This window comes from Musa acuminata, chromosome BXJ3-6, assembly GCF_036884655.1.
Source record: "Musa acuminata AAA Group cultivar baxijiao chromosome BXJ3-6, Cavendish_Baxijiao_AAA, whole genome shotgun sequence".
NCBI classification, from domain to species: Eukaryota; Viridiplantae; Streptophyta; class Magnoliopsida; order Zingiberales; family Musaceae; genus Musa; species Musa acuminata.
In genome coordinates, this window is record NC_088354.1 from 27,922,828 (window position 1) to 27,947,533 (window position 24,706).

Below are 24,706 nucleotides of genomic sequence, written 5' to 3' on the forward strand. Positions count from 1 at the left end.
ATACCCCACCCATTCAGCACTGATAGGTAAGAAATTTCACACCGAAATCTTGATCCTTTTTGTGATTCTTAGAGCTCAAAATTGTTATAAAGGCCAAAAGTTCTTCTCCCTATGTTCTTCCAAGTTCTGAGTTGTAAAGAGAGGAGAGAAAATTTCTGTAAGGGTTGTCTCCTAAGCCCGTTAAAAGGAGTGAAACTGTAAAAGGGTGGTTGGCCTTCGCCTATTGAAGGAAGGCCTCTAGTTGACGTTGGTGACCTCGTCGGTGGACGAAGCCAAAAGTGCAGTAGGTCAAGATTGACCAAACCACTCTAAATCTCGGTTTGCATTTACTTTGAGCATATTATCTTTACTGCAAACCACCTCTGAAGCTTACTGCTTTCTGTGTATATACGATCGGGTTTCAAGCCTTTCACTTTCTGAATCAACGTTTAGACGTAAATCTATTTTTTTGTACGATTATCATATTTCAGATTGCGTTTACGTTTTGAGCTCTACCATAACTGCAAACTACCTTTATACTCTTGCTTAAACTACATCTTGCCTAATCAAGTGATTTACGAATCAACATTTAGACGTAAATCAGTTTCTTCGTACGAATGTCGTATTTCAGTTTGCGCCTATATTCTGGTTTTCATTATAGCTGCAAACTGCCTTCATAGATTGACTTTAACATCATCTTGCTTAGAATCGGCTTTCACACAGAAATCGTTTTTATCGTTCGAACGCAGTTTCGTTTTAATTGCAGAAAGTTTTCTGCTGCACTAATTCACCCCTCCCTCCCCCCCTCTTAGTGCTCTTGATCCTAACAATTGGTATCAGAGCGGGGTTAACTCTCTAACGGATTAAAACCCAAGAGAGATGGCATACGATGGAAACCAAGAGGGCCATTCTATTACACGTTCACCCATGTTCAGTGGGACGGACTACACCTATTGGAAGACCCGAATGAGGATATTTCTTATTTCTATGGATTTTGAACTTTGGAATCTTGTCGAAAACGGATTTTCGAAGTCTTCTCTTCCAATAATCGATTGGAATGAATTGGAGAAGAAGGCTTTCGCTCTTAATGCAAAGGCTATGAATGTCTTATTTTGTGCACTTGATAAAAACGAGTTTAACCGTGTTTCAACGTGTGAAACTGCATTTGATATTTGGCACACACTCGAAGTAACTCACGAAGGCACAAGTAGAGTGCAAGAGTCAAAAATCAATCTTCTGTTACATTCTTTTGAACTTTTCCGGATGAAACCGAGTGAAACCATTGGCGACATGTTTACCCATTTCACGGATGTCGTCAACGATCTAAAAGGACTCGAAAAAATTTTTTCGGATTTTGAGCTCGTAAATAAGATTCTAAGATCCCTTCCTAAGACTTGGGATCCTAAAGTCACTGTTATTCAAGAGGCAAAAGATCTACGCAACTTCCCTCTTGAAGAACTAATCGGGTCATTAATGACCTACGAGATGACTTGTAAAGCTCATGAAGAGCAAGAAGACATCCTTCCAAAGAACAGGAAGGATATGACATTTAAAACTTCAGAAGGCCACTTGAGAGAAAACTCAAGTGATGAGGACTGTGATGATGACTTGGTACTTCTAACAAGAAAATTTAAAAAATTCTTTAAAAGAAACAAGTTTAAGAATGACGCAAAAAATAAACTTGAACCCAAGAAGGACCAAGTTATTTGCTATGAATGCAAAAAGCCGGGACACTACAAGAATGATTGTCCCCAAGTCAAAAAGAGAATATCAAAGAAGAAGGCGTTCAAAGCAACGTGGGATGACTCGAGCGCCTCCGAAGAAGAGGAGTCCAACACCGAGCAAGTTGCTCATTACGCCTTAATGGCCATCGGAGATGAGGTAACAAATTTAATAGATGCAGATTTATCAATTGATGAATTATTAAATTCCTTCCATGACTTATTTGATGGTGCAAGATTATTAATAGAAAATACAAATTGCTAAAAATGGAGCATGATAGTCTTACTTGTAATTTTGATAAGTTAAAAACTGAATATCATGATAGTTTAAGTTCATGCATTAAATGCCATGATCTAGAAACTCTCCAAAAGGAAAACTTGCTACTTAAGGATACCTTGAAGAAATTCGAGGTTGGTAGCAAGTCATTGAACATGATCCTTGCAAACAAGGGTCACGTTCCCAAAAGAAGTGGAATTGGATTTGTGAGAAGTCCTCACCAAAATCCAACCACCTTCATGAAAGGCCCCATCTTACATGTTCAACACCAAAACAAATGCAACTTTTGTTGCAAATTTGGACACAAGACACATTATTGTCCATTCAAGAAAATTAGTCCAAACAAACTGATTTGGGTTCCTAAAGGAACCATGATAAATTCTATGCAACATGATAGACAATGTAAATCTATTTTTGAGGCACTCAAAATCCGAGATTCAATAATCTCCCCCTTTTTTATGATGATAATTAATTGATGACGGAGTTAACCTTAACTCCCCCTATCTATATGCCATACTTGAGATAAGTTATTCTTGAATTCAAAGCCTTTGAATTCAAGAGACATATTGATAAGTTAAGTTCATTTAAACTTATCAATACCCCCATCATGATTCCTATCATGATGTATTTTTCTGAAAATGATGTCAAGGCTTGACATCCATTTTCAAGTCTTATATTTCATATGTGAAAGATAGTAATCATAGCAATTCATCACATAGCAAATTCATCTAGCCTTGTTTATAACCACGATACGAAATTTATCTTACTTGTTTCTAAAGACCCATTTAGTACCGATAACTAAATGGTCACTAGGTCTCGGAACAAGCTCCCACACCTCATTTCTCTCAAATTGATTCAACTCTTCTTGCATTGCAATAACCCATGTATCATCTTTCAAGGCCTCGTCAATGTATTTAGGTTCAATTTGAAAAAGAAAAGTGGCATTGGCACAATAATTTTTAAGAGAATGAGTTTAAACCCCTTTTGATGTGTCTCCTATGATTCGCTCCTTAGGATGAGCATCTACATACTTCTATTCTTGGGTAAGGATGTTTCAGAAGAAGATGTATCCAAGTTGCTAGTTGGAGGAGAGAGTTCAATTAAATTCAAAGCATCAAAATTCAGATCATCATCAAACTCTTTTTTTTTTAATTCGAAAACTTCATTAAAGACAACATGAATACTCTTCTATAACCAAAGTTCTTTTGTTAAAGATATAAAAGGCTTTAGAAATAGAAGAATAGCCAAGAAAAATCCCTTCATCGGATTTTGCATCAAACTTTCCTAAGGCATATTTTTCATTCAAGATAAAATATTTACAACCAAAAACTTTAAAGTATGAAACATTGGGTTTTTTGTTATTCCACAATTCATAAGGAGTTTTGGAAAATAATAGTCTTACTAGAACCCTATTCATGACATAGCATATCGTATTAATAGCTTCGGCCCAAAAATATTTGGGTAGGCTATATTCGTTCAACATGGTTCTTGCCATTTCTTATAAATTTCTATTTTTTTCTTTCTACTACTCCATTTTGTTCAGGATTTCTCAAAGTAGAGAAATTATGATTATATCCATTAAATTCACAAAAATTTTGGAAATCACAGTTTTGAAATTCGCCACCATGATCACTTTGAATTGATGAAATCATAAAGCCTTTTTTATTTTGAACAAATTTATACAACTTAGAAAAATACCTAAAGTAATCACTTTTGTGTGCCAAGAAGTATGTCTAAGTATATCTACTATAATCATCCACAATAACAAAAGCATATTTTCTACTTCCTAGGCTTGATGTATCAATTGGTCCAAACAAATCCATATGGATCAATTACAATGGTCTAGAGGTGCTTATTTGATTCTTTGGTTTGAAACTACCTTTTATTTGTTTTGACATGTATCACACACATTATCTTTAACAAACTTACTGTTACGAATTCCTCATCAAGTTCTTTGGATGAGATTTGAGAGATTAGTTTCATGCTAGCATAACCTAATCTCCTACGCCAAAGCCAAGCATCGTTTTTCAAAATTAAAAAACACATTTCATTACAAAGATCATCAATGTCAATAGTGTATACATTATTTTATTTTAGGACAATCATAGATATATTTTTGTGTGGTTTTTCAATAATGCAAGCATTGGATTTAAATCTAATGATATATTCTTTATCATATAATTGACTAATGCTTAAAAGATTATGCTTTAAGCCATTAACCAATAATACATCTTCAATGAAAAAGTTGGATTTGTTACCTATGGTTCCTTTGTCAATGATTTTACCCTTGTTGTTGTCTCCGAAGGTGATATACCCTTCGTCTAGGCTAGCAATCTTAGAGAATTGAGATGGATCTCTGGTCATGTGCCTTGAGCATCCACTATCAAGGTACCATCTCTTGCTCCTAACTTGTGATGGTAAATATTTCTACAAAAAAGGGTGATTTTTAGGTACCCATTTGACCTTGGATGCCTCAAAAATTGATCGACTTAACTTATCATATTGCATGGAGTTCTTTACGGTTCTTTTAGAAACCCAAATCAATTTATATAGACTACATCTCTTAATTAGACATTGATAAGCAACATGTCCAAATTTGCAATGAAAGTTGCATTTGTTTCAAGGTGAAACATGCAAAGTTGGGCCTTTAACAAAGATGGTTGGATTTTTATGAGTGTTACTCACAAAGTAGATCCCATCTCTTCTATGAACATCATTCTTACTTGCAAGAATCATGTTTAAGGATTTGCTACTTATTTTAAATTTTTCTAAGGTTTCATGTAGTTGTAAATTCTCCTTTTTAAGCATTTCTAATTCATCACATTTTGTGCAAGGAGCTAAACTATCATCATGCTCAATTTTTAATCTATCAAAATCACTAACAAGAGAAGCATGCTCTTTTTTTAGCAATTTATATTTTTTACTAACTAATTTACATTCATCAAATAAATCATAAAAAGCACTTAATAATTCATCAAAAGATAAATTTGCATCTAATGAACTGCTTACCTCATCTCCGATAGCCATCAATGCGTAGTGAGCAACTTGCTCTTTGTTGGTTGGCTCCTCTTTTTCGAATGCATTTGAGTCATCCCAAGTTGCTTTAAGCATTTTCTTCTTCTTTGGTTGTTTCTTCTTTGCTTGGGGATATTCGTTTTTGAAATGTCCCGGCTTTTTGCATTTATAGCATATAACTTGTTTTTTCTTAGGCCCATTTTTAGTGTTATTTTTAAATTTATTTTTTTATAAATTTTTTAAACTTTCTTATCAAGAGTGCAAGTCATCATCATAGTCATCATCACTTGAACTTTCTTATCAAGAGTGCCAAGTCATCATCATGATAATTCTACTACCTCCTATTCTTCTCTTCCCTTCTCCTTAGATGGCTATTTTCCACAATGTTCCATAACTCAAAATCCATAGAAATTAGAAAAATTCTCATTCTATTCTTCCAATAGTTGTAATTTGTCTCATTGAACATGGGTGGACGTGTAATTGAATGACCCTCTTGGTTGTCGATAAATATCATCTCTCTTGGGTTTCAAACCAAATGAGAGTGACCTTGCTCTGATACCAATTTTTAGGATCAAGAGGAGGGGGGGGGGGTGTGAATTAGTGTAGTGAAAAAAGTCATCGGTTTTATAAAATATTTGTTCATTAAAAACCAATCTTAGAAAGTGCTTGACTTTAGAGTAAATAAACTAGCAATTAACTTAGAAAGTAATGGTAGTAAAGAAAAGCAGAATGGAAATGAGTACACCGGAATTTATAATGGTTTGGTCGTTGTGACCTATATCCACTTCTGATTCCCCCTCCGTCGAGGTCACCGGCGTCCACTAATGGTCTTCCTTCAATGGGCGAAAACCAACCACCATCTTTACAATACTTTCTCCTTTTCATGGGTTTAGGAGATAGCCCTTACAAGGCTCATACCTCTCTTGAATAATCACAACACTAGAAAGGGAGGAGGAGGACTTTTAGTTCTTTTACAACATTTTTAACACCCCAAGAGTGGGGTATTTATAGGCCCCAATGAGCAGTACTACCGCCTATAGACTGACACTAGGTGATACCACCGCTCAGTCTAGGCGATACGACTGGTTAACAAAGCTCGGAGACCGAGCTTTGGTGGTACCACCACTTGACAGCGCAGTACCATCGCATAGAGCACTTGGGAGACAAAGTCCCAAGCAGTGCAACCACTGGCCCTGGTGGTACCACCGCTGGCCCTAGCGGTACCACCGCTAGCTGTGATTTCAAGTGCTGAATTGGCTACTCAACCGGCCCAATTTAGCCATGTCAAGGGCCCAGTTCGCTCCTAATTGAGTTAGTGGAATTATCTCCCAATCCTAACTCAACTTAAGGTTTTGTTGAATCTCTGATTTTGATGATGACGTCAATTGTCATTTGTTATCTAATCCATATGTTGAGATAAGTGTGCAGATTAACTACGATAAAAGTAAGGCATGCAGCAGGAGTTACACCGGAGTCAAGACTATGATCACGTTGGGAGTTCGAGAGCTCGACGGAAGTTCGGACGGTCATCGGAGGTTCTACGGGAACAAATCCGAGAAGTCTAGGAGCTTGCCAAAAGAAGCTCGTCAGAACTCGCCAAGTGGATCATCGCAAGTCCAGGAGTTTGCCGAGAGTCCGTCGGAGCATCGCCGGAGGTTCGTCAGAAGTTCGTCGGAAGCTCGCCGAAAGAAGCGATTAACTCACCGGAGCAAGTTGTAGTAAATGTCTTAATAAATTCGTAGTTAGCACAATGATTAAGTTAGAAATGGGAGGTGATCCCATTAAATTAATCTTGGGGCAATTGGGCCCTTGAAAGACCCAAATTGGGCCGAATGGATCAGCCCATTCGGACCCAGATTACTTGGCCAGAGGTGGCACCACTTGGGTTGGCGGTGGCACCGCGCAGGGCTCAGTCTCCGAGCTCTGGCTGGGCGGTGCAACCGCCTCTGACAGAGGTGCAACCGCCTGAGCTCGATCTCCGAGCTCTAGCGGGGCGGTGCAACCGCCCTAGTCAAGCGGTGGCACCGCATGAGCTCGGTCTCCGAGCTCTGGCAGGAGGTGCAACCGCCCCTAACAAGCGGTGGCACCGCCCAGAGGCTTAGTCTCCGAGCTCTGCTAGGCGGTGCAACCACCAGACCCCGGAATTCCGGGAATTGACAGTTTTGAGCTCGGAATTCAAACTAGTTTGGGGCCTATAAATACCCCACTCTTTCAGCAATGAAAGAGCAACCAAAACCACCGCAATCCTGATCTTACTCTGTGATTTTTAGAACTCAAAAGTGTTGTATGAGTTAAAAGTTCTTCTCCCTCTTTTCTTCCAAGTTCTGATCTTTCAAGAGAGGAGAGAAAATTCTGTAAGGGTTGTATCCTAAGCCCGTCAAAAGGAGTGAAACTGTAAAAGGATGGTTGGCCTTTGCCTATTGAAGGAAGGCCTCTAGTGGACGTCGGTGACCTCGTCGGTGGAGGAAGCCAGAAGTGGATGTTGGTCAAGATTGACCGAACCACTCTAAATGATTTTATTTTATGCATGAGATTTTAAAGTTATACATGATGATTTTTGTGGTTTATTCATCTTGTTATGACGGAATTTATTTTTCGATCCTAAACGATTGATTATATATATTCTTTTTGATAAAGGCATGCTTGTATAAAACAACTAAATAGAGAAAAGCATTTTTCTTGAAAATTATTTTCTCTATCTTATTGATTTTGATGAATCTATTTTATCATCTTTTTATGAATCTCTTGAAAATGATTTTGATTTGATGATTTGAATTTGAATGGGCTTTATCTTGATTTTTTTAGATTTAAAACTTGAGATTTACTCTATAAAAATCGAGATCCTTTATCCTCAATGTTTCTTTTTGTCATCTACCATCCAAATGAATCATGATTGGTATCATTGCTATATTTCTTCTTGTCGTGTACTAAAGAGAAAATTTTCCTAAATGAATCATGATTTTTCGGAACAACAATTTTTTTATGATTCATAATGAATTGAGAAAATTTATATGCTTAAATTAATATCTTGTTCTCATATAAGATTGAATGAATTTTATCTATATCATGATCTCCTAATAATTCCTTTCATTTTTTTTATTTAAAGAGGAGATGTGTCAAAATGAATCATGTCTTTTGGTATTCAAGTGATTTTATCTTTCATGACATGATGTGATTGTATTTATGGCTTGTATGTCTTAAAATGATTAAAATATTTTACACTATTTTGTTTTTCCCTTCTTCTTTCTTATTTACAATGATAAAATGGTGAGAAATTTCGATCATGCATGGTAGGATATAATTGTTATAATGAGAATTTTACACTATTACATGCCTTAATAACATGTTGAAAATTATGTGTTTTGGATACAAAAATTTCTATGATACTTACCAAAAAAAAAATTTCTATGATGATGAGCATATTTTATCTTCATGATTGTGTTTGAAAATCTATAGCAAAATTATGTCCGAATGCATGAAAGTATTAAATTTCATTTTTGGATTTTCTTGATCCTAATAATGATTTAGTATTTCTCTTCCAGACTTAATGTAGTTTTCATAAGCATATGTCATATCGAGTTTGTTTCATATCATTGATTTTTGACATATGGAATCAATTAATAAATGCATCTCTACTTATCATGTGAAAAATATTTTTTCAAGAAATGGATTTGATGAAATGATTCCTTCTTATGAATTCCTTCTTGAAAAAGGAAGATCTTTTTTAATATTTACAAGTATTTGATTCACATACATATCTTGATCCTTGTTAAAATGAAGCTTGATCCTTGCAAAAATGGATTTGATCCTTGCAAAAATGAAAATAAATATTTGTATCATGTTTGATGATTTTACATTTTAATAATATGCATGATGAGTTGCAGTAATGATTTATTTATTTTTAATATCATGCATAAAAAATTAAATGTAAGATTTTAAAAATATGCATGTTTTATTTTAAAAATATAAGGATACACAAATAAGATTGATACTTAACCCTTCTCATGATTTGAAGATTATAGTAAAGGGAAATGAATTACACTATTGTATTGTTATTCCCTCCTATTTCTATTTGACAATGACATAGGGGGAGCAAATTTTCGTAGTTTGCTAGCTAGCTTGCAAATCTCAAGAGAAGCAATGTGTGCTAAGTTACACATTTTGAGAAGAAATTGTTTGTTATCTTGAAATATCATCAAGAGTTGCTAGCTTGAAATCTCAAGAAGAAGTAAAACATGCTAATGTGCACATCTAACAAACTTGCATATTTTAAGAAGCAAGAGTTGCCTTCTTGAACATCTCTAATTTACTAGCTTGCATGTAGAAGTTGCTATCTCAAAAGAAGCAAAAGTGCAATCTTGTATGTTATAAAACTTGCATATCTAAAACTTGATAGCTTGAATGTTCTAAGCATGATGTAACACTTGCTAAATTTTCTAGCTTCAAAATTGCATGATGATAAAACTTGATATTATGTTTTTCATGCAATGAGTTGAACTTATATTACAAACACATTAGAATTGGAACTTCTCCTTTTTGTTGATGACAAAGGGGGAGAAGTATGATGTTATGCATAAGTTTATGTATAAGTTCATGATGACGTATTGCAAGTATTCATGATGAATATTGCAATGACTTGAATTTAGTTTGAATTCAAGGTTATATCAATATGGCATATTGATAGGGGGAGATTGTTTAAACTCTAGGAGTTAAGTTTAACTCCGTCATCAATTGGTTGTCATCATCAAAAAGGGGGAGATTGTTGAATCTCGTATTTTGATGATGAAACCAATTGATAATTGTGTTTATGTTTTTAATCTACATTTTGAGTGATGTAGGATGCTTCGATCAGGATAAGACAATTAAAGTAGGAAAAATCATGTTGGGCCGGAGGAACATATCAGAAGATTGGACGTTGGGCCGGTGGATCGGTCGACGTATCGGCAGAAGGCTTCGGGCCGTGGACTCGGGCATCGGGACAAGAAGAGTGGGTATTGCACCAAGGATATTAGAGTTGTGGAGTCAACTAGTCGATTAGGCAAGAGGCTGCATGAGAGGACAATGCGCCGAAGAATCGGATGAAGCGTTGAGGGACCAATGACATGCCGAATAACTTGATTAATGCTTAGTATTAATTGTCTAGATCGAAGATTGTTTTACATGTGCAGGATTAACTATAATGGAAGTAAGACATGCAGTAGGAGTTGCGCCAGAGTCAAGACCATGATCACATTGGGGGTTCTAGAGTTCGACGGAATCCCGGACGATCGTCGGAGGTTCTACGGGAATAAATCCGAGAAGTCCAAGAGCTTGCCAAAGAAGCTCGTCGGAACTCGCTAAGTGGATCGTCGCAAGTCCAGGAGTTTGCCGGAAGTCCGTCGGAGCAAAGCCGAGGGTTCGTCGGATGTTCGCCGGAAGTTCGTCGGAAGCTCGCTGGAAGAAGCGATTGACGCACCGGAGCAAGTTGCAGTAAATGTCTTAAGAAATATCGTAGTTAGCACATAGATTAAGTTTTGAGCAATTTACCTTTACTACAAACTATTTTACTTTTTTATTACTTTCACTATGCTCTCATACGCTTTCAAGTTAATATCTTTACAAAACGGTTTTCGTCGAAATCAGATTTTTATCGTACGAAGATTTTCAAATCGACGTAATTTTTCCTCTACACTAATTCACCCCCTCTCTTAGTGCCGACTCAATCCTAATAGGCACCATATAGTAAAACCCTATTATTAGATTTTTTGGATAAATTATGCTAATTTACAAGGTTTAACAAGTCTACTATCATTAAATTAGGGTTAAACATTTTTGGTCTAGTGCTCAATTTTTTTTAATTTGATCATCTAGTTCGATCTAATTTTGATAGTATAATGTATACACGGTGAATTGGATTACAAACTCATTGCAGATATCAACTCAAAGACAAATATGTTAAGATTAATTCAAATGGCTAGGATTAGATAAAATAAAATATAAGAATTTAGATGTAAATGAATAGATTAGGATGAAAAGATTTTTTGGGATATGATAGATTTTTTTATTATTTTAAAAATTTTGTACTCTATCTTTTAGTCAATATAAATAGGTATTCTTGGATTAATCCAAAGCACTGCAAATTAAAAGTACTCCTTGTTTACTCTACTATTCTCTTGGATCAATCTCGGGAGTTCATCGATTAAAAAAGAATGGAAAGCTAGAAAATTTAGAAAAAAAATAAGAAGATGGTAAGCAATGGAGTAGGTATTTATAATCAATTTCTTCCTATCTTCAAGGGTGAAAATTATCAAATTTAGATTGTTAAGATGAAAACTCTATTTATTTCACAAGGATTATAAAATTTGGTAGAGAATAATTTTTTTGAGTATGACCTATAGGATCCTAATATTACTAAAAATAAAAAAACTCATTTGAATAAGAATATATAGAAAGATACAAAAGCCCTCTACATGCTACAACAAGCAATAGATGAGCATCTATTTTCCCAAGTCATGATGGCATCAATATCAACAAAAGCAAAAGCATGTTTGGAGGCACAGACAAGTAAAAATTTTAAAGCTTCAAATTTTTTGACATAAATTCAAAACTCTTATGATGAAAGATTCTGAATCAATCACTTATTTCTTATCAAAAGTATCTTCTATTATGAACCAAATAAGATCTTATAGTGAAAATTTAAAAGATCAAACTATAGTAGAAAAAGTTTTATGGAGTTTATCTCCAAATTTTAATATTATTTCAACAGCTATAAAAGAAGCGAAAGATATAAGTACATTGTTTATTGATGAAGTAATGTGCTCATGATAGAACCCCAGAGGAATTCTATGTAAATTGATCTTTGAGGGAGATCACTCCTTGGAACACTATAGGAGTTCCACCCTCCTAGAATTCAGTCAAATGGCTACAATTGTAGATAGATCTTATTCCCAAAGAGATGGAAGCTACATGCTTATATAGAGCTCCAAACCCTAGTCCTAGGGGCTACTTCCTAAGTGAGTTACCCCTTTTACACTTAACCTTAACCAACCAACTCAGTAAAGGGGGCGACAACTAGGAAGCCCAAAGGCCCAAATATAAACCCTAGCTACACTTCTTTATAGGACAGAGGTGGCTAGGTGGGGTTTATTACAATCTCACAGGGTTTTATTAGTTGCTTCTTGGTTGAGTAGGACCTAACCCTATTAGGGTCCTATCAGCTCCCTTTTAGTTAACAAACAAAAAGTAAATAGATATTCATATGAAACTTCAAAACATGCTCGAAAATAGATCAGAATAAGAACCAAAAGAAATATTTAGAGACCAAATCTGAAGGGAGAGATCAAAATAATAATGGTTATGATTAATCTAATGAGGGTTAGAGACTCAAATTAAGGTAACAAATAAACTCATCGATGTTTTATTTGTAAAAAAATTAGACATATTGAAAAGAATTATTGGTACAAAAATAACAATCCAAATGTTCCTTTTTGCTCTTATTGAAAAAATTTAGTCATCTTGAAAAAGACTATTGGAATAAAAATCAAATAAATTATTGTGAGAAAAATAATGATGGAAAAAGGGATGAAGAAAATATTTTCTTTATAACATCTAATAAAGAATATTCTAGATCTGTTTGGTTTTTGGACAATAGATGTAGTAATCAGATGACAATAGACAAAGGTTTATTCCAAAGGCTTGATGATTCAATCAGATCTATAGTGCATATGGGAAATAGCAATAAGGTTCAAGTGAAAGGAAAATGAACAATTGCTATGAACACCAGATCTTGTAAAAAATTTATCGATGATGTGTTGTTTATTCCTAGTTTAAAATAAAAATATTATTAGTCTAGGATAATTGATGAGAAAAAGATATTATACTATTTTTTATGTAAAAAATACTTAATTTTTTATAAGAAAATTAGAAAACTGATAGCACCTATGAGGATGACAAAAAAACAAAGTGTTTCCCTTATTATTTTTAGATTTCTCCTTACATGCTACTGATGAATCGACATTATGACATAAAAGCTACGATCATTATGATATTATTGATGAATGAATGGGCTCCCTTTTAGTTGACGAACAAAAAGTAAATAGATATTCATAAGAAACTTCAGAACATGCTCAAACTAGATTAGAATAAGGACCAAAAGAAATATTTAAAAACCAAATCTCAAGGGAGATATCAAAATAACAATAGTTATGATTAATCAAATAAGGGTCAGAGAAACTCGAATGAAGGTAACAAAGAAACTCATCGATGTTTTATTTGTAAAAAAATTGGATATATTGAAAAGAATTATTGGTATAAAAATAACAATCCAAATGTTCCTCTCTGCTCTTATTGAAAAAAATATGGTCATCTTGAAAAAGACTATTGGAATAAAAATCAAATAAATTATCATGAGAAAAATAATGATGGAAAAAGGGATGAAGAAAATATTTTCTTTATAACATCTGATAAAGAATATTCTAAATCTGTTTGATTTTTTAACAATCGACGCAGTAATCATATGATAATAGATAAAGGTTTATTCCAAAGACTTGATGATTAAGTTAGATCTATAGTATATATGGGAAATAGCAATACGGTTCAAGTGAAACGAAAATGAACAATTGGTATGAACACCAAGTCTAGTAAAAAATTTATTGATGATGTATTGTTTATTCCTAGTTTAAAATAAAATATCATTAGTATAGGATAATTGATGAGAAAAAGATATTATGCTATTTTTTATGTAAAACATGCTTGATTTATGATAAGAAAATTAGAAAATTGATAGCAACTGTGAGGATGACAAAAAACAAAGTGCTTCCCTTATTATTTTTAGATTTCTCCTTACATGCTACTGATGAATCGATATTATGACATAAAAGCTACGATCATTATGACATTATTGATGAATGAATGGGCTCCCTTTTAGTTAACGAACAAAAAATAAATAGATATTCATATGAAACTTCAGAACATGCTCAAAATAGATTAGAATAAGGACCAAAAGAAATATTTAAAAACCAAATCTCAAGGGAGAGATCAAAATAATAATAGTTATGATTAATCAAATGAGGGTCAGAGATGTTAGGATCAAGAGCACTAAGAGGGGGGTGAATTAGTGTAGCGAAAAACTTTCGACGATTAAAACTACGTTCGTACGATAAAAGTGATTTCGGTAGAAAAGCCGATTCGTAAATCACTTTAACTTGTGATCAAGCAAGATGCAGTTAAAGCGAATCTATAAAGGCAGTTTGCAGTTATGATGGAAATCAGAATGTAAGCGCAAACTGAAATATGATGTTCGTACGATAAAACTGATTTACGTCTAAACACCGATTCGGAAATTACTGAACTTTGAAACACGATCGTAAATGTGCAGAAGGCAGTAAGCTATTGAGGAGGTTTGCAGTAAAGATAATATGCTAAAAGTAAATGCAAACCAGAGAGCACCGTAATTTTAGAGTGGTTTGGTCAATCTTGACCTACATCCACTTCTGGCTTCCTCCACCGACAGAATAAGATCAGGATTTCAGTGTTTTTGTTGCCCTTTCATTGTTGCAACTAGACCAGATATCATGTTCAGTGTAGGACTTTGTGCTAGATTTTAATCAAACCCTAAGATATCTCATCTCAAAGCAGTTAAAAGAATACTTAGATATCTTAATGGTATCACAAATCTAGGATTATAGTACCCAAAATCAAAGAATCTTGAGTTAATTACTTATGCTGATGCGGACTTTGCTGGCTGTAAACTAGATAGAAAAAGCACATCAAAAACATGTCAATTTTTAGGACATGCCCTTGTTTCCTAGTCATCTAAGAAACAAAACTCGGTTGCACTATCAACAACCGAAGCTGAATATATTGCAGCAAGTGTATGCTGTGCACAAGTTGTATGGATGAAAAACACCTTAGAAGATTATAAAATTCATCTTAAAAATATTCTCATTAAATGTGATAACACAAGTGCAATATGCTTAACGAAGAATTCTATACAACACTCAAGAACAAAACATATTGATATTAGACATCACTTTATACGAGATCATGTTGATATTTTTACAAAACCTCTAAATGAAGAACAATTTGATTTTATAAGAAGAGAATTAGGAATGTTGATGTGTCCGAATACATAAACTAGTTAAAATTATCTTTCGGACTTTATTGAATGATCAAATCACTTGATTGCCATTACATGCCTAAATAACATGTTGGAAATTATGTGTTGAATACAAAAATTTCCATAACAATAAGCATGTTTTGTCTTCATGATTGTATTTGAAAATCAATAGCATAGTCTTGTCCGAATGCATGAAAGTGTTAATTTCATTTTCGGATTCGCTTAACAATTGGTATCCTAACAATCGGATTTTCTCATACACTTATGAAAAATATTTTTCTGAAATGGATTTGATGAAATGATTCCTGCTTATAAATTCCATCTTGAAATATGGATGATAGTGTTTTTACTTGCAAATATTTGTTTCACGTACATATCTTGATCCTTGTAAAAATGAAGCATAATTTAATCTCTCATCGATTTTAACTTCACTCAAAGTAAAATCACAAATAGCCTTCCTCCTTCATGCAAAAAGATTATAACAAATAAAAAGGAAGAAGAATTCAAAGCAATTTATGTATCATGCTTTCCTTTATATGCTTGGAAAATAACATGTAAAGGCATGAACAACTATCACACTTATGCTCAAAATTCGCTTATTGTTCTCCTGCTATCACAATTACCATGCTTTTTGTTGATGACAAAGGAGGAGAAATATATGAGTATTAATGTCATGCTTGCATCACCAAGAGATATATGAATTGATGCTATGATTGCTATAATTTGCATTATGCCTTGTTTGTATCATGTAATGATATCAAAATCTTACTTCGCAGTTTTACATGTTGATATCTTACAATATGATAAATTGCTACTATTACCATCATTCAAACCTGTTATGTAAAATTTGAAAATGAATGTCAAGCCTTGACATCATCTTCAGAGAGAAACATCATGATGGGAGTATTGATAATTTTAAATGATTTTAACTTATCAATATGTCTCTTGAATTCAAAGGTTTTGAATTCAAGAATGACTTATCTCAAGTATGGCATATAGACAGGGGGAGTTAAGATTAACTCCATTATCAATTGATTGTCATCATCAAAAAGGAGGAGATTGTTGAATCTCGGATTTTGATGATGAAGTCAATTGTCATTTGTTATCTAATCTATATGTTGAGATAAGTGTGCAAGATTAACTACGATGAAAATAAGATATGCAACAGGAGTTGCGCCGGAGTCAAGACAATGATCACGTTGGGAGTTCGAGACTTCGACGGAAGTTCGGACAGTCGTCGGAGGTTCTGCGGGAACAAATCCGAGAAGTCCATGAGTTTGCCAAAGAAGCTCGTCGGAACTCGCCAAGTGGATCGTCGCAAGTCCAGGAGTTTGCCGGAAGTCCGCAGAAGCATCACCGAGGGTTCATCGGATGATCGACGGAAGTTCGCCGGAAGAAGCGATTGACGCACCGGAGCAAGTTGCAGTAAATATCTTAGGAAAAATCGTAGTTAGCACAATGATTAAGTTGGAAATGGGAGGTGATCCCATTAACTTAATCTTGGGGCAATTGGGCCCCTGAAAAAACCCAAATTGGGCCGAATGGATCAACCCATTCGGACCCTGATTTCTGCCAGGCGGTTCAACCGCCTTAGTCAGGTGGTGGCACCGCCTGAGCTCAGTCTTCGAGCTCTGGCAGGAGGTGCAACCGCCCCTGACAAAGGTGGCACCGCCTGGGATCGGTCTCTAAGCTCTAGCTGAGCGGTGCAACCGCCTCAATCAGGAGGTGGCACCGCCTGAGCTCGGTCTTCGAGCTCTGGCAGAAGGTGCAACCGCCCCTGACAGGAGGTGGCACCACCCAGAGGCTCAGTCTTCGAGCTCTGCCAGGCGGTGCAATCGCCAAATCCCAGAATTTCGGGAATTGACCGTTTTGAGCTCCAATTTCAAACTGGGTTGGGGCCTATAAATACCCCACCCATTCAGCACTGAAAGGCAACATGCACACACCGAAATCCTGATCTTATTATGTGATTCTTAGAGCTCAAAATTGTTGTAAAGGCCAAAAGTTCTTCTCCCTCTTTTCTTCCAAGTTCTGATCTTTAAAGAGAGGAGAGAAAATTTTGTAAGGGTTGTCTCCTAAGCCCGTCAAAAGGAGTGAAACTGTAAAAGGGTGGTTGGCCTTCGCCTATTGAAGGAAGGCCTCTAGTTGACATTGGTGACCTTATCGGTGGAGGAAGCCAAAAGTGGAGTAGGTCAAGATTGACCGAACCACTCTAAATCTCGATTTGCATTTACTTTGAGCATCTTATCTTTACTGCAAACCTCCTCAATAGTTTACTGCCTTCTGTGCTTTTACGAACGTGTTTCAAAGTTCAGTGTTTTATGAATCGTCGTTTAGACGCAAATCAGTTTTATCATACGAACATCATATTTCAGTTTGCGCTTACGTTCTGATTTCCATCATAACTGCAAACTGCCTTTATATCTTTGCTTTAACTGCATCTCGCTTCATCTCAAGTTAAAGTGGTTTACGAATCGGCTTTCATACCTAAATCGCTTTTATCGTACGAACATCGTATTTCAGTTTGCGCTTATATTCTGATTTTCATCATAACTGCAAACTGCCTTCATAGATTTACTTTAACGTCATCTCGCTTGATCTTAAGTTAAAGTAATCTTAGAATCGACTTTCACACCGAAATCGTTTTTATCGTTCGAACATTTTTTTTTTATCGTGAAAGATTTCAGCTAAGAAGTCTTAAGTATCTAAAGCCAATAGTGGTTCTGATGAGTCTTTCGAGGAAAGTGAAAATGAGCGACCACTGAATATTCCAAAAAAGGTTAAAGATGCAAAAATGATAGATGCAGCATCCAAGATCAGTTTGCCAATACCTTTACAAAAGCTTTGGTGAAAGAAAAATTTTATTCGGAAGACAACTTCAAGTTACAACTATTTGAATTAAGGTGGTGTGTTAAGATTAATTCAAATAGCTATGATTAGATAAAATAAAAAATAAGAATTTAGATTTAAATGAATAGATAGAATGAAAGATTTATTAAGATATGATAAAATTTGTTATTATTTTAAAAAACTTATACTCTATCTTTTATTATACTCCGAGTTTTTTCATTGTATGTCTTTTCTTTTCTAGATTACTCTGCTTGCCCAGTATTTAGTTGGTTGGCTATATGTCAAAATATATTTTCATCTGTTATGACGATTTGTTGATTAGATGGGAAGCCAACGTGCTAAAAGGAACTTTGGAAGCGAGTTAGTGATTTTTCATTTTTATTACTTAAATAATTATTGAGAAAAATAAACTGAGGCAACTAGTCCAGTTTATTTATCACATTATTTTTAATATATATTGAACAACTTGATTGCATTAACCAGTGTTTAAGATGCATGGTGTCAATGTTTCGTGAACATCACGATTATGACCATTATTTACTGTTGACGGAGAAAATGTGTTGAAACAGCACCAGCTTGACCATTCTAGAAGCTGTTAATATATGTATTTCATGTTTGCATTCAGCAGTGTGTTTTAGCTTATTTTTTACCTCTTTTTTCTGTATTCATCAAACCTGATCATTTGTTCGGAGTTCTGTAGTATGTTGCTTGGCTTTTGTTCTTTTCGAACGGCTAAAACTGGACAACTTGGGCTTGCTAAGACGTTTGTGTTGTTCTGATTTATGCCTATGATGCTAAAATGGCTGGAGACCGCCAGGTTTTGAAGATAATAACTGATGTCATTATTGGGCTAGGTCATGAGATCTAGGATGTTGATAATAATTAATGTCATTATTAGCCTGATGACACTTTGAGGTTTTATCTTATAATTAATTCAAATATAAAAAAGGATGAGGTTTGGGCGGTTCATTGTGGTGTTACTCCAACAAGCAAATAAGTTGTTTTGGTGACTTGAACCCTAGCCACGTAGCTTGCCAAAGAGCAACCGTACACCATGATTTCCTCGCCCACTGAATTCAAGTCTGTCTGATATGTTTGTTAAAGCAAAATTTCCCTTTTCATTATGGTTCATCGACATCATTAGAGCTATGATGTAACTTGTGGTTTGATTTGGTAACGTGACAATTTGATGAGAGAAAGGGACAGGAGACTTATCGAATCATTGATATTGTTCTTTTCATCACATACTATTATTTTCATATTTTAGCAGGTTAACTGTATCATTAGCTAATCAATACGAAGTCTGTTTGACTTGACATATTTTAATTACATATCAGTTAGTATGGCCGATGATGACTAGGAGTTACAGTGAGACAGTCATTAATGGACTGTGTGACCTTCGTCACACCTGCAGGTTAACATTTATGGATTTTAGCATAAACTTGTATCGATTTTGAAAAACCATATAAGCTATAGAATGATGTGATTTTGGGATTCCATATATGAAGTAGCTTAATACAAATTTATGTTGTCTCTGAACATCGACATACGTTCATGGTATTTGCAGGTAAGTAGTCTACTCTCACTGATCCTCTGGTTGCTGCTGCTGGAATCATTGCACAAGAAGTTGCTGGGGATGTCAGGATGACTGATAACCCGCCAGGATGAGGCTGAACGTGGTATTGCAATCAAATCTACTGGGATCTCTCTTTTCTATGAGATTGACTGAGGAGTCCCCGAAAAATTACAAGGGTGAGAGAAGTGGAAATGAATATCTCATTAACCTCGTTGATTCGCCCTGGGCATGTTTGACTTCTCTTCTCCGAATTACTGATGGTGCGTTAGTCGTCGTAGACTGTGTCGAGGGCGTTTGTGTCCAGACCGAAACTGTTCTTAGACAAGCTCTGGGAGAAAGAATTAGACTTGTATTGACTGTTAATAAGATGGATAGGTGCTTTTTGGAGCTTCAGGTTGAAGGGGAGGAAGCCTATCAGACCTTCCAACGTGTTATTGAGAAGGCTAATGTTATTATGGCTACCTACGTAGATACTCTTCTTGGTGATGTACAAGTATATATCCAGAGAACTTGTACGAGGGTCCTCTTGATGATATATATGCCAATGCTATCGGAAATTGTGATCCGGAGGGCCCTCTTATGCTACATGTGTCTAAGATGATTCCTGCTTCGGATAAGGAGGGCAGGTTCTTTGCATTTGGCAAGAGTGTTCTCTGGCAAGGTCGCCCCACTGGCATGAAGGTTCGTATCATGGGGCCATAGTACTTACTATGTATGTACCAGGTCGGAAGAAAGACTTGGTATGTGAAGAGTGTCCGAAGAACTGTCATCTGGATGGGTAAAAAACAGGAGTCTGTGGAGGATGTGCCATGTGGAAATACAGTGGCGATGGTTGGTTTAGATCAATTTATTACCAAGAAGAATGCCTCCCTGACAAATGAGAAGGAAGTTGATGCGCATCCCATTAGGGCCATGAAAGTCTGTGTCTCCCCTGTTGTACGTGTTGCTGTTCGATGCAAAGTTGCATCGCACCTTCGCAAACTCGTGGAAGGGTTAAAACGCCTTGCCAAATCTGATCCCATGGTGGTGTGTACGATAGAGGAGTCCGGTGAGCACATCGTTGCTGGAGCTGGGGAGCTTCACCTTGAGATATGCTTGAAAGATTTGCAAGAGGGTTTTATGGGAGGGGCAGAAATTGTGGTGTCTGACCCAGTTGTTGTGTCCTTCCGAGAAACTGTGCTTGAGAAATCATGTCGGACGGTGATGAGCAGCAAAGTCACCGAACAAGCACAACCGTCTTTACATGGAGGCACGGCCCATGGAGGAGGGACTCGCTGAGGCAATTGATGAAGGGCGTATCGGTCCAAGAGATGATCCGAAAGCACGTTCTAAGATCCTGTCAGAGGAGTTTGGTTGGGATAAGGATCTCGCGAAGAAGATTTGGTGCTTTGGTCCTGAGACCACAGGTCCTAACATGGTTGTTGTCGATATGTGTAAGGGAATTCAGTACCTTAATGAAATCAAGGACTCTGTTGTTGCTGGTTTCCAGTGGGCATCGAACGAAGGAGCGGTGGCGGAGGAAAACATGCGTGGGATATGTTTCGAGGTATGTGATGTTGTTCTGCACGCTGATGCTATCCATAGAGGTGGTGGTGGGCAGGTCATCATCCCGACTGCGACAAGGGTCATCTATGCGGCCCAGTTGACAGCCAAACCAAGGCTTTTGGAGCCCGTGTACCTGGTGGAAATCCAGGCTCCCGAGGAAGCCCTTGGGAGGTATTTATGGTGTTCTAAACCAGAAGCGAGGTCACGTCTCTGAAGAGCTTCAGAGGCCAGGCACTCCACTCTGCAACATTAAGGCTTACCTACCGGTCATCGAGTTTTTTGGATTCTCGACTACTTTGCGAGCAGCCACATCGGGCCAGGCATTCCCCCATTGTGTGTTTGACCACTGGGACATGATGTCTTCCGACCCACTGGAGCCCGGCTCACAGGCGGGGCAGCTGGTGAGCGACATCCGCAAGATTGTATTATCTAAGTTGTGTTTTAGGTTGATGCTTTAGACATTTTATTAGATTTTCTTTGAACTGGTTGGTAGATACATCAATTGAAACTAGTCCAACTGAGATGCTGAGCGAATGCTTTTAGATGGAAATCTTGATGAATGAACAAATGATGGAGAAATGGTAATAGCCTGCCTGCTTGTAGATGGGCTGCAACATCGTAGATTTCCTTTGTTGCACTGGTCTTTTTTGAGTCAAGCTGATGTAAAAACCTCCTTTTTGTTCTTCACACTCCAATACTTGTGTTAGCGTAAGATTATGGATGCAATGTGCTACATAGGCAATCTTATATTCGGGGAACATAGAATATAACATGTCCGTCGTCACTGCCCGACGACAAGTCCTAGGTGGGCCGCCATTCCGATGAGTTATTCATCGCCTTGGAATAGGCCCTTCCCATACTCTGATCGACGTTCTTATAAAACGCTTTTTTGAGTCTTTAAATAGGTCGAATCTCTTCTTGAAACCCTTTTCGACTTGGCTATCTACAACTTTACTAAACAATCCATCTTTCCAACTTATTGAGTAATTTGTCTCAGGCGTGGGTTAACTCATACATCAAATTTTTGATCCATGTTGAGTTAATCAAGCCCTCTTTTTTTTCTTTTTTTTTTGAATTGAGGTTGCTAACCTGGCTTGGCTGGTTGGAACTTTTGACTTTAACTTTCAAGTGAGGAGGAGACTAAAGTTGGGTGCATCAAACAGTATTTTCTGGGCTCTTTGACTTGAAAACCTAACTCATGATCAAAAGTCGATGGTTCCTTCAAATCATATGTCGGGAGCATGTACCGAACCAGATCCATTCGATACTCAATCAATTTTCTTATATAGGTATAAAGTATATAATCGAGTAATTAGAATCTACATCATACCTACAAATGCCTCTCTTTATACTGTTAGTCTTATTTATATATGATTAAGAAATAGGACGAATTTTAAAAAAATAAAAAAAATTTAACTTTTGGTTTTTCTTGCTTAGCATCAAAAAAGCATCTTTTTTTCAAAAATAATTATTTTACCCCTTTCGGTCATCATCCTTCGTCGCGCCTCTACCTTGTACTTAGTAACTCCACTCGTCAGGTCTCGTTCTCCCATCCTCTAGTCTCCTACCCGTCCATGTGTTAACTAGTAGGCAACATTAATTGCCTCCCTCCCCTCCCTTGGCTATCTGTGCCTCCGCGCATATGTTGGCAAGCAATATCCCCACACCCCGCCCCCCCTTCTCACTTAGCAATGTCACTCGCCTCCTCTCTTGCCCGCATCACCTATGTTTTAACATGCAAAATAGCCCTATCGACTAACCCCTCTCCTCTTCTAGTCGCATACGTTTTCACACATGGGCTGGAAACCCCGACGACCCCCTCCCCTCCCCTAGGAGCCTATACTTCAATACGAGTATTGTGACCAACCACAATGAGGGCCAATAGGAGGGCAAGGACCGACGAGCTAAACATGGGTGGAGGTACGACTAAGGCTACGATTATGATAGAAAATTTTCAAAGTTACAAAAGGATATTTTAATATAGCTCTAAGTTTTTTTTATAAATTCACCATAAGAAATATATTCTAACTTGATTCCGAAAATCACTCCATTATGATATAATGATTCAAACAATTGATGCATTAGGATATAATGATTCAAATGATCGGATATAATGCTGACGTGATAGGTATCATTGGCTTACTTTATTGGGGCTTGAGACATTCAGAATAGGATTCACAAGTTAGGCTTTGATTAATAAATAATGTAATGTTTCTCATTTTATGTATACATGTATAAGTCCATTAGTAATTTTATCTTACATATAATATTTAAATTTTAAGACTTATACTTATCATTTATTACTTCTATATATATATATAGTCTCTCTCTCTCTCTCTCTCTCTCTCTCTCTCTCTCTCTTGATTTCTTCCCTCTCAGCAGTACAAATATACACTTGTCCTGTCTACAAATGCTATAAGCCTTTTGACATTCCCGGGAGGAGTTGGAACTGGAATCCAAGACCATGAGAGTCCGCTTCAACCTCATGAAACTGGAATGAATACCTGAAGCCGTGTCTACAGATGCTCTCGGGTATGATGATGTTCTCGAGATATGTTCATCTTATAATAGCCTCTTTCATTTATATTGTGTGCATAATTTGTGGTTTTTGAGCATGACTTGTGTGCCTTTAAAGTGTAGAAAATAACATGCATTTGCTGTTTCAGCATCAAAATTAACATGCCTTTTGGCAACCAACAACATCAGAAATGCTGCTGCTTACATCATCTTCTGAAATATGTTCACAATTAATCTCATCTTAACATTTCTCTGCAGGATGGGTGTCATCCTTGCTGGGGGGATACGACATGGTGCAACCACGTCTCACTCTCCGCGTAATCTTGTGCGAGGAGGGGACAGGAAAGGCTAGCTCAAGAGGAGACGACGGGGTAGGCAAACCGGGCACCACGAGTCTCTGCCGGACAGCATCACACTGCAGCTATAACGAGGCAAAGACCGCAACTGCAATGCCCACAGAGTTACCGAACAACACCCACTACTTGCTCTTTTCACAGGTGACAGCGACCATGCAGACTCATGAAGCAGGAAGAAGACGATGATGGAGCCCAGAGAGAGAGAGAGAGAGAGAGAGAGAGAGAGAGAGAGACCATGCAGACTCATGAACCAGGCTATAATCCACTGCCCATCTGCACTCACCTGGTGCAGCCAAAACTCATTTGCGATCTTCAAGTTGGACCAGCAGATCAGTGCAGGGAAGCTGCAGTCGGTAGCGGACACATTCTCTGTATCTTTCTTTATGTGCATGTACCGTTTTGTGAGGAAAGCAGAAACCCATATACCTCTGAGCTTTCACCTTCCTGTGGGAAATCGCACAGTGTCTTCTTCCCAGCCTACCCGACCTTGAAACTGAGCTTTGATGAGTTCTGGGACATTGCAAACAACATATAGCACGAGTCTAATCGCTGCTGTGGCTTACACACTAGTATGGGCTGAAAGGAACTTTACAGTTCAATCATGATGCAAAAACAATAGATAGAGCCTTACTTTGGTTGCTAGGCTTTACTCAACAAATCACAAGCAGCAAGCAATAAATAGTAATTGCATCAGGGCACTACCACTCTGATGTTGCAATACCAAGTTCATCATCAACAGGCATAGTCTCACATAACAATACTTTCCAAACCATG

General features: G+C 36.8%; 1 pseudogene; it reads left to right on the forward strand.

Moving 5' to 3' along the window:
• Positions 1 to 18,737: 18,737 nt before the first annotated feature.
• LOC103988816 (elongation factor 2-like) lies at positions 18,738 to 21,517 on the forward strand (annotated as a pseudogene).
• The last annotated feature ends 3,189 nt before the right edge of the window (positions 21,518 to 24,706 follow it).